This window comes from Procambarus clarkii, chromosome 40, assembly GCF_040958095.1.
Source record: "Procambarus clarkii isolate CNS0578487 chromosome 40, FALCON_Pclarkii_2.0, whole genome shotgun sequence".
In the NCBI taxonomy this organism is placed as follows: Eukaryota; Metazoa; Arthropoda; class Malacostraca; order Decapoda; family Cambaridae; genus Procambarus; species Procambarus clarkii.
The window spans coordinates 1,277,852-1,286,143 of NC_091189.1; the positions used below are offsets into that span (position 1 = coordinate 1,277,852).

General features: G+C 43.5%; 2 non-coding genes across 2 annotated transcripts; both read right to left on the reverse strand.

The window, feature by feature from the left end:
• Positions 1-2,538: 2,538 nt before the first annotated feature.
• On the reverse strand, positions 2,539-2,610 carry TRNAD-GUC (transfer RNA aspartic acid (anticodon GUC)). The gene has a single exon. It is a non-coding gene; the product is annotated as a tRNA-Asp (tRNA).
• A 3,782-nt stretch (positions 2,611-6,392) lies between these two features.
• Positions 6,393-6,464, reverse strand: TRNAD-GUC (transfer RNA aspartic acid (anticodon GUC)). Its single transcript has one exon. It is a non-coding gene; the product is annotated as a tRNA-Asp (tRNA).
• Between the last annotated feature and the right edge of the window lie 1,828 nt (positions 6,465-8,292).

Consider the following 8,292-nt stretch of genomic DNA (forward strand, 5'->3'; position numbering starts at 1 on the left):
CGCCTTGCCCTCGTACTCTCTTGCCTCTACCAGAACGTTGTCAAGGGCCTCTCATCCCTCTAGAGTATCGACGGTTTAACTCTAAACACCAGTAGAGGCTTGACAGCTTCAACAAGGCCAAATAGAGTCACTGGAGAAAATATTGGAACTCAGCGTTCTAAACGGAACTCTGTAGCAAGGAGCTCTCTCAAGGAACTCTATATAGAGCAAGTGATCTCAGCATCTTCTGTAGAGACATAAACTACGATGTAATACTCAACAACAAAGATGGAACAAAGGAGGGGGAAAAATTAAGGTCTTCAGCGACTAAACTTAGCAGGTTATTAGAGACATGTTCCTTACGTACAAAATGCTGACATTGTGTGTGTGTGTATGTGTGTATTCACCTAGTTGTATTCACCTACTTGTGCTTGCGGGGGTTGAGCTTTGCTCTTTCGGCCCGCCTCTCAACTGTCAATCAACTGTTACTAACTACTATTTTTTCCCCCACACATCTCCACATACATTTTTTTCTCTCCACACACGCGCGCGCGCGCGCGTGTGTGTGTGTACCGTACCTAATTGCCTAATTTACCTAATTGTGCTTGCGGGTGTTGAGCTCTAGCTCTTTGGTCCCGCCTCTCAATTGTCAATCAACTAATGTACAGGTTCCTGAGCCTACTGGGCTCTATCATATCTACACTTGAAGCTGTGTATGGAGTCAGCCTCCACCACATCACTTCCTAATGCATTCCATTTGTCTACTACTCTGACACTGAAAAAATTATTTCTAACGTCTCTATGACTCATTTGGGGACTCAATTTCCACCTGTGTCCCCTAGTGCGTGTACCCCTTGTGGTAAATAGTCTGTCTTTATCTACCCTATCAATTCCTCTGAGAATCTTGTATGCAGTGACCATGTCCTCTCTAACTCTTCTGTCTCCCAGTGATGTGAGGTTAAATTCCCGTAGTTTCTCCTCAGTTCTGGTACTTGTCTTGTGGCAAACCAGACAAGTACCGAGAGAGAGAGAGAGAGAGAGAGAGAGAGAGAGAGAGAGAGAGAGAGAGAGAGAGAGAGAGAGAGAGAGAGAGAGAGAGAGAGAGAGAGAGAGAGAGAGAGAGAGAGAGAGAGAGAGAGAGAGAGACAGAGAGACAGAGAGAGAGAGAGAGAGAGAGAGAGAGAGAGAGAGAGAGAGAGAGAGAGAGAGAGACAGAGAGAGAGAGAGAGAGACAGAGAGAGAGAGAGAGAGAGAGAGAGAGAGAGAGAGAGAGAGAGAGAGAGAGAGAGAGAGAGAGAGAGAGAGAGAGAGAGAGAGAGAGAGAGAGAGAGAGAGCGAGAGAGAGAGAGAGAGAGAGAGAGAGAGAGAGAGAGAGAGAGAGAGAGAGAGAGAGAGAGAGAGAGAGAGAGAGAGAGAGAGAGAGAGAGAGAGAGAGAGAGAGACAGACAGACAGACAGACAGACAGACAGACAGACAGACAGACAGACAGACAGACAGACAGACAGACAGACAGACAGACAGACAGACAGACAGACAGACAGACAGACAGACAGAAAGAGGGAGAGAGAGAGGCAGAGAGACAGAGACAGAGAGACAGAGACAGAGAGACAGAGACAGAGAGACAGAGACAGAGAGACAGAGACCGAGAGAGAGAGAGAGAGAGAGGCAGAGAGACAGAGACAGAGAGACAGAGACAGAGAGAGAGAGACAGAGAGAGACAGAGAGAGAGAGACAGAGAGAGAGAGAGAGAGAGGCAGAGAGACAGAGACAGAGACCGAGAGAGAGAGAGAGAGAGGCAGAGAGACAGAGACAGAGAGAGAGAGAGACAGAGACAGAGAGAGACAGAGACAGAGACAGAGAGACAGAGACAGAGAGACAGAGACAGAGAGAGAGACAGAGACAGAGAGTAGAAGCCTACATCTGAGCACCAAGATATATACACACAGCCGACTCCTCTATAAACGGGATCATAATACACTGTTACCTTCTAGCATAACAAACACAAAACTCTCAAGTCGAGACAATCTACACATAAAGTTTGGAACCAACATTATTTAATTTACCACAATACCATTTCCTCGCAGACACCGTTACCTTGAGGCTACCTTGAGGTGCTTCCGGGGCTTAGTGTCCCCGCGGCCCGGTCGTCGACCAGGCCTCCTGGTTGCTGGACTGATCAACCAGGCTGTTAGACGCGGCTGCTCGCAGCCTGACGTATGTCCTGGAGGTGCCTCTCTCGTTCGTGGAGGATATGAACAGGAGGGAAAGGATGAAACTGAATTACTAAATTGTTTTAGTTAGAAAATATATATTTACTTGATTGTTTACAAAATCCGACTGAATGAGTCTTTGTAGCGGTGTAAGACAGTACATTTTGTCTATGTTTAAGTAATATTACGTAAGTAATATTAAGTGTTATTAAGTAGTATTACACATTACCACAATATTATGTAATTTTGTGCGTTGGTAGGTTCAGGTAAGGTTACTTTATGTATTTTAGTTACATTGTCAGTTATCTTAATTTTCAATAACTAATAAAAATAAACAAATAAAACATTCCTCCCCGGCGGGGAATCGAACCCCGGTCTCCCGCGTGACAGGCGGGGATACTCACCACTATACTACCGAGGAATCTTACTACGACTGTATATTTCTAGCCTCTTATTATGTTTACTCTTAGGCGGTAAATTACAATAATTCAACTGGGCCTCTTTGGACCTTATCCTCACAGAGGGTGATAGGATAAAGAGTCCATTAACAATGTGTAAGACAGCTGGCTGATTGGATAGGATTGGATATGCTTCCATAGGTGAAGAAAACTGCCCGAAACGCATTGCGTCATAGTGGCTTTAGGCATTGTATGTACTAGCTCTATCTATAAATCCATCAATGTTTGTATCACATCTTGTATGTATGTACTTTACCTGAATAAACATTTGAATTTGAATTTTGAATTTGAAAACCTACCCGCCCATGTCAAAATACAGTTAGAAAAAAATCTGGGGGGGGGGGTGGACCTCTAACAAGCCGCTGGTTTACCGTCACCGTCGCGGCCACTAAATAAATAGTGGCCCCAGAGGTAGAGTCAGGTAATTCTGTGTTTAATTGCATGAAAGCGCACTAGCTTGTGTTTCGTGTTTGTCGTGCAGAATTAGTTGATATACTGGCTGACGTGATTTGCTTCTCCAAATGCTCAACCCACTGCTTCTAATCCTGCAATCACTGTCTCTATAAGTGCTCCTGCAACTGTTCCTGAAATCACTGCCTCTACAACTGCTCCTGCAACCACAGTTACTATCCCTGAGGCTTCTGCAATTGTCCCTACATACACTGCTCCTGCAACACGGTCTTCTGAGCTCCTGACAATGATCCTGCACCTCTTTGCAACACAGCCTCAGACATCTCCTGCTGCACCAATCTCCGATATCGCCGATTTCTCCTCTTCAGCTGAGGAAGAAATTCAAGTTGAAGACACTCTCGACATCTCCACTGAAGAACTGGAAGGCCTCGATCAACAACAACGGATCAGTGGAAATGGTAGCACACCAGAAAACAGACGAATCTGCAGTATCATCTGCAACGAAGGATACAAACGAAAGCTTTCCAGAAATCCACCTCTTGCTAAGAACCTCTTCGTTCCATCCAACGCAATATACGTTGACTCTACTTCTCCAAGAATGAAGAAAGAAGAGACCAGCTGAACAAAGTTTTGCTCTATCGAGACAGAAGACTCAAGAAAGAAGAAAGCATTTAGCTACCGAGCGCCCCCTACAGGTTCCCGCCAAGTGGCTCCAGCCAGTCATGACTTTGCTTACCGCAAATCCTCGATTCTGCATCTAGGTCAAGCCCTTCTACGGGCACTTTCTCGACGACTTCGAAGCTCCCTCTCCGAGACTGTTCTTCAGCGCTACCCACTTCCCGCTCGCCCCAGGGGTAACTTCTGTATTTAGTCTATAGACTTATTCGTTTAGAATTTATGAGTGTGACATTAGGCATAATCCCCCTTAAGCTTGTTATTCCTACCTCTTGTGGTCGTTATCCCCGCCTTGCATCTAATGACCCTACCTAAGGAATATAAGCAGCCCTGTTGATACATTTAATACACAATTAATGCCCCCTATGTTATGGCATTCATCCACCTGTTCTTTACTAGCTCGCCCATAGAGTATATAATCTGATGTTAAACACGGTAAAATTGTTTTTGAAAATGTAAGGTGTACCTTGCGAAACGCATCCACAGGCGCCAGACTACAATAAAGTGTGAAAATGAACTTTGGAGGGTTACTTTTTTAACTTCACTCGCCAATGAAGAAAAACATACGAAATATTGAGAAGATTCATGTTAGAATCATTAATCTTACCCTTTTGGTCATGTTCAACAACATATGTTTGCAAGAAGGACTGCTACCAAAATATAATATATACACACACATATATAACTGAAACCTCCACACCCCAGAAGGATTCGAACCCAGAGAGCCAGGAGCACTATGCACCTTGGCGTACATGGTACCTTAACCACTAGACCACACGACTGTATAAAAATCTTGGTAGTCGTGATACTATTTATCCAAGAATCAACAGCGCTCGGTGGTCAACTTGGGCATAGATATTTCCTCGAATCACCTCACTTGTTGGGGCCAAATGAGCAACACTTGGCCCCACCAAGTGAGGTGATTCGAAGTTGAATGTCGCTCTTTGAGTAAATGATGATTTAAAAACAAAAAAAGTTTTATGATTCTAACAATTTTAAGAACACGGTTAGTGACCATTGTGCAGTTTCCTGCCAATACGAATTTAAATACAATACCTAGAACCTAAAAAAAAAACCTGTTGCTGCATAGGACGTCTGGTGGTTAATTGTCAATTTTTTGTTTGTGTAAAAACTTATCTTAGTGTGGTTTCCCCATTGTTAGGGGACAGTAAGGCTGTTATCGAAGTCACTCCCCTCCACCCCCACCCTCCTTCCCATCCATCCCACGGCCAACAGCTGGCTATCATTAGGACGCAACACACGACAATTGCCTAGCACCCAGGAAACTATTTACTGCTAGGTGAACAGAGGTATCGTGTGTGTGTAGGCAAAGATGCCCGATAGTCTCGCCCTACCCAGGAATCTAACCCAGGACCATTGTCATCAGACTGCGGTGACCACTATTCCGTAGCAAGAACGGAAGAAACAATTTCATTAATATCACATCAGAAACGAAGCATCACTGCTGAAAACACGAATTACCATCCACCAAACACTGTTTAAACACCATTGAAGAACAAACACAATACAGAGGCTGGAAAGCTTAACACAACATCGCAGCTTATGTCAAAAGCAAAGAATCTCATAAGATTAAGCTTTGATCAACACGTTGGATTAGATATTAACTAAAGTAACCGGATCAATAGCTGTGTGAGTCTCGATGACAGAAAACGTAAGAATACATTTATACCTAAGGCTCGAGCGAGCGTAATAATAGTTTAGTGAGTAACTGTTTAAACCTAAGTAGTGTAGTCATCGGGAGGGGATAAACCCTACATGCAAACTGCACTTACAATAGTTATGTTGGTCAATATCGGAATAACTTGTATTGCCTGTTCGATCATGGCGCCTTAGGAGAGCCCGTCTGTTCTCTCGCTTTATCACTTCGTAAAGATGCAGCTGCTTAGCTCAGAGACGGATAAGGGTCTTGAGAAGTAGCAACAACCTGTGTTTTGAGAACTTGCTATACACTGGTTTGGGGATCTTGGAATAAAGCTGTTTTTGGGAATTAAGTATAAATATTCTGATTTTAGGAACTAGGTATATACTACACTACACACAGAAATCATAATAGCGTGATGCATCAAATGAACTAATCTACAAGTTGTTTTTTTAACCATGTTGTGGTACAGTAGATTAAGTCGCGTCTGGGATCCTCTCGGACGTAGGTTCGAGCCCTTATCACGACCCTTGTGGATTTGTTCATTAGGTATGTACTACTTTTCGGAACTAGGAACACGCTAAGTAGACCAAACCACTCATCAGAAGATGGAGAAACAATAACGTTTCGGTCCGTCACGGACCATTATCAAGTCATGTGATTCACGTCTTGATATTAATGGTCCAGGACGGACCGAAACGTTGTCGTTTCTCCATTTTCTGGTGTGTAGTTTGGTCTTCATATCCTCGTCTGTGCACACTAATCCGAGGCGGGACCAAAGAGCCAAAGCTCAACCCCCGCAAGCACAACTAGGTGGGTACTAAAGCTGTAGCCAGGATTTATCCTCAAGCATTCCAAGGTGTCCATCAATAAATACGACAAATCAAGATTTTTAATGTGTAGAAACTGAACAAAGGATAGCAAATAAAGTCACCATTAGCACAGTAATTGAACATTCCTGGCGTATAGAAATTGAAACAATAGTGCGATAAAACATTCCTCCCCGGCGGGGAATCGAACCCCGGTCTCCCGCGTGACAGGCGGGGATACTCACCACTATACTACCGAGGAATTGTGAAGGGAAGTTTGGGTCAGTTTGTCTTAAGCTCCTTAACCTGTTGCCAGTCACCTGGATTGGGTATTTTATTATTATTTATTTTATATTTATTATATTATATATTTTATTTATTTTATTATTTTATATTTTATATTTTATTATTTTATATTTTATTATATTTATATATTATATTATATATTTATTAATTATTTTATTGTCATATAGACCATATATGACAATTATTTTTGTCATATATGGTCTCTATGCCAGACATATTTGGTTCTCACTTCCCACTGTTACAAGTAGACTATTATTGAAACCTTAATATGCTTTCAGACCATCATAAATAACTCGATAACATAGTTATCCAGGCGGTGTGAGAGTATAGGGGCTGAGGTATGACGCCTCGATCTACTGACTATCCTGAGAACGGGCCGCCTGGTTATCATGCCATGATAGGTATACTCTTGATCCCTATGCCATGACAGGTATACCCCTGGTCTCTATGCCTGGTATACCCCTGGGCCCAATGGCCCGACATATCCCGCAGAAACAAACAATATGTACTGAACACTAATCACCCAATCATGTTGACCAGACCACACACTAGAAGGTGAAGGGACGACGACGTTTCGGTCCGTCCTGGACCATTCTCAAGTCGATTGTGTACTTTAGCCACGTTATTGTGACTCATCGCCTGCACTCAATCATGCTATGGACTCATCGCCGAGTCATACTAAGAACTCGTCACATTTAAACGCAGACTCTCACGAACAAGCCGGTTTAAGACAAAAAATACCTGACCAAAATAGACGCCTATAAACCAGGGCTCGGAAGGTCGCCCACACTGCCAGGTGCTAAACTAAATATTTCTACCAGAACATTTTACAGTAAGTGCTGTGTAAGGTCTAATCAACGTAAAAATAGATCATTAATATATATATATATATATATATATATATATATATATATATATATATATATATATATATATATATTAGGTCAATTCCTATAAAAGTACAGAGATGCATACATGTACCTTGAGGTTACCTTGAGGTGCTTCCGGGGCTTAGCGTCCCCGCGGCCCGGTCGTCGACCAGGCCTCCTGGTTGCTGGACTGATCAACCAGGCTGTTGGACGCGGCTGCTCGCAGCCTGACGTATGAGTCACAGCCTGGTTGATCAGGTATCCCATGTAGATGGGACAGTGAAATTAGCTCGGTATATTAATGCAAGATTAATGCCATGGCTACGAGGATAGGTTAGGAACACTTAGCCTCAAAACCCAACTGGAGAGAAGCAGCAAAGGACATGATTACAACATAGAAGATACTGAGGGACAATAGACATGATGAACAAGGACAGTCTCTTTAAATTGAATGATAAAGTAGGACAAGAAGACGTGAGTAGAAGCTGGAAAGGTAAATATGTAGGAGAAACTCTCGTAGCGTGTACGAGTGGGCAGCAAATGGAATGCGGTGAAAGAAGCAGTTGTAAAAGCCACCTCCATCCACAACTTGGAGGCCAGATTCGATGAAGATTCCCAACGTCAGAATAGTTCAGTTATAACGCAACATGTACAACAAGGCTAGTAGCCGGGGGGTATAAAGGGCTAGACCTTATATCACACTAGTCTGTTAAGTAACCACCCCATACCTACAGAGCCACTACTGGAGACAGGATGGATATGGGGTCCACTACCACCCACAGGACGGGTATGGGGTCCACTACCGCCTACAGGATGGGTATTGGGTCCACTACCATCCACAGGATGGGTATAGGGTCCACTACCGCCTACAGGACGGGTATGGGGTCCACTACCGCCTACAGGATGGGTATGGGG